This window comes from Rhinopithecus bieti, unplaced genomic scaffold (genome assembly GCF_001698545.2).
Source record: "Rhinopithecus bieti isolate Rb0 unplaced genomic scaffold, ASM169854v2 scaffold_21022, whole genome shotgun sequence".
Classification (NCBI taxonomy): domain Eukaryota; kingdom Metazoa; phylum Chordata; class Mammalia; order Primates; family Cercopithecidae; genus Rhinopithecus; species Rhinopithecus bieti.
This window is the reverse complement of record NW_016810401.1, coordinates 513,001-516,019: the sequence shown is the minus strand read 5'-3', so window position 1 is coordinate 516,019 and position 3,019 is coordinate 513,001. Positions and strand designations below refer to the sequence as shown.

Below are 3,019 nucleotides of genomic sequence, written 5' to 3'. Positions count from 1 at the left end.
AAAAAAAAAAAAAAAAAAAAAAAAAAAAGAACATGGGACAGTGGTTTCCTTCCCAAGAGTGTGCCGAGGCTTGGGTACGAGGGCCTATTTCTCTTCAGCTCCATTTCACCCCACGGACCGAGGGCGGGCCTCGCCATCAGGACCCAGTGGCCATGTCCTGATGCAAGCTGCGATGGTCATTGTCCTCCAGAACAGGGATGGAGAAAATACCAGCCCAGGAAGCAGCAGGATCAGCAAGGGTCCAATTTCAGTTTTTGGAGACCCAGTTTAAGAGTCTGACTCCAGAGCCTCACTTTGTGCAGGCCACCGATATGGAACAGGGACTCACTAGGGCTCCACCTGTTCCCCAGGTGCCTGCTCTTCCCCATGAGGAAAGCCCAGGAGACCAGGCAGCTGTGCTCCTGACAGTCAGGTACCAGCAGTTTGTGACATTTGAGGATGTGGCTGTGCACCTTACTCAGAGGAATGGGGATACCTGGACCCTGTTCAGAGGGACCCCTACAGAGATGTGAGGTTAGAGAATTATGGGAATGTGGTCCGACCGGGCATACTTCTCCACCTTCCCTCCACCAGATTCATAGTGTGAATTTTTGCCTGGCCCTGAGTCATACCCAGGCAAGTGCTTTCTCTGGAGAAACTTGCAGTCCTTACAGCAAGAATCTGCAAGAGATGGCCCAAGTATTACCTGCTCATAAACTCCTTTTCCACGATTGTGAGATATTAAACTTGACTGATGCAATAGATGCCCCCTAGGATGCCACTATTATGCAAAATCGCAGCTCCTCGAATTACCTTTGTTAAATTTCTAGTATCAGAGTCCAAGGAAGCCCTCTGCTACAACCAGATGCACTTTGAACCCAGTTTATTCAGAAACCATGGTTGGTCATCTTCTACTTGTGTTCTGAGAAACCACAAAATTCAACTTCAGCTCTTCAGTTATGATCTTGTCATATTGTTTTAGAATGTGAAACATATGCTGTGTGCCCCTCCCCTTATGATGGCTAACTCCCTGTGACCCCTGGGCTTTCCTCATGTTTAACACTCTGGTTTTCTCCTTCCTGAAGTCCCTGTGGCCCTCTTCAGGGTCCTACCCTCCTCCCCTTTATTCTTTGTAGTTCTGTACAGATTGATGCACTTTTATCACCTTTTCTGATTAAATGTTCCTTAGTCTTTCTTTGATGGAGGGGAGAAGGGAGGACAAAGAAGTTAAATTTTATTTTGGGGCATCAAAACAAATGTCTACTTAATAACTTTGTAAACTGTAAAGTGATATATGTAATGGTAAAGTACTATTAATTTTACCTAATAATTACAGAGTGTTCAACAGTTAAAGAAGAAAAAAAAAAGAACGCTGGCTCACGCCTGTAATCCCAGCACTTTGGGAGGCTGAGACAGGAGGATGGCTTGAGACCAGGAGTTCAAGACCAACCTGAGCAACATAATGAGACACTGTCTCTACAAAAAAAAAAAAAAAAGAAGAAGAAGAATGCCATAGAAAACCAAGCAGAGAGGCCAGGCACGGTGGTTCACGCCTGTAATCCCAGCACTTTGGGAGGTCAAGGTGGGTGGATCACTTGAGGCCAGGAGTTTGAGACCAGCCTGGCCAACATGGCGAAATCCTGTCTCTACTAAAAACACAAAAAATTAGCTGGGAGTGGTGGTGGGCGCCTGTAGTCCCAGCTACTCGGGAGGCTGAGGCAGGAGAATGACTTGAACCAGGGAGGCAGAGGTTGCAGCGAGCTGAGATCATGACATTGCACTCCAGCCTGGGCGACAGAGCAAGACTCTGTCTCAACAAAAAAAAGAGAGAGCTAATTTCCTCATCTTCCTCTGGAAATGTTAACTGTTAGTTTGCAAAGTTGGCAAATCAGGAAAAACAAACTATAATGGTTAACTTTATCTGTGAACGTGACTGGGCCATGGGGTGCGCAGTTATTGATTAAACACTATTCTCAGTGGGTCCATGAGATTGTTTCTGGGTGAGATTCACATTTGAATCAGTAGACTGAGTAAAGCAGATTGCCCTCTCCAATGTGGGTGAGGCTCATCCAATCCACCGAAGACATGAATCAAACAAAAGGTTAAATGAAGGAGAATTTACTCTCTGATGTTCATGCTGGAACATCAGTATTCTCCTGCCTTTGGACTTGGACTTGAACTAGAACTTACACCATCAGCTTTCCCTGTTCTCTAGTTTTCTGACTGCAAATCTTGGAACCTCTCGGCCCTCATAATTACAAGATTGTGTGAACCAATTTCATTTTTTTTCTTTTTTACTTTTTTTTAGAGACAGGATCTCACTCTGTTGCCCAAGCTAGAGTGCAATGACTCATTGTAACTTCAAGCTCCTGGACTCAAGTGATTCGGCTGCCGCTCAGCCTCCCAAGTAGCTGAACTACAGGTACGCACCACCAGACCTGGCTAGTTTCTTTTTTTTTTTTTTTCTTAGAGACAAGTTCTCACTGCCTTGCCCAGGCTGGTCCTACACTCCCAGTCTCAAGCAATCCTCCTGTCTCAGCCTCCCTAAGCACAACCTTCGCCTCCTGGGTTCAAGCAATTCTGGTGCCTCAGCCTCCTGAGTAGCTGCAACTATAGGCGCCCGCCACCACGCCCGACTAACTTTTGTGTTTTTAGTAGAGACAGGGTTTCACCATGCTGGTCAGGCTGGTCTCGAACTCCTGACCTCAGGTGATCCGCCTGCCTCGGCCTCCCAAAGTGCTGGGATTTACAGGCGTGAGCCACCTCGCCCAGACTTTTATTGTTGTTTTAAAGTATACTCCTTTTAGTTATATATTTTTTTAAGTTAACTGTAAAACAGCCTTAGGCAGGTCCTTCAGGAGGTATTTCAGAAGAAGGCATTGTTATCATAGGAGATGACAGCTCTATACATGTTATTGCACCTGAGTGGGATAAGACGTGGTGGTAGAAGACAGTGATATTGATGATCTTGACCCTAGGCTAATGTGTTTGTATCTTAGATTTAAAAAAAAAAAAAAAAAAGCTTAAAAGAAAAAAAAAA

General features: G+C 45.2%; 1 pseudogene; it reads left to right on the top strand.

The window, feature by feature from the left end:
* Positions 1-197: 197 nt before the first annotated feature.
* On the top strand, positions 198-724 carry LOC108542005 (zinc finger protein with KRAB and SCAN domains 1-like; annotated as a pseudogene).
* Positions 725-3,019: the final 2,295 nt, after the last annotated feature.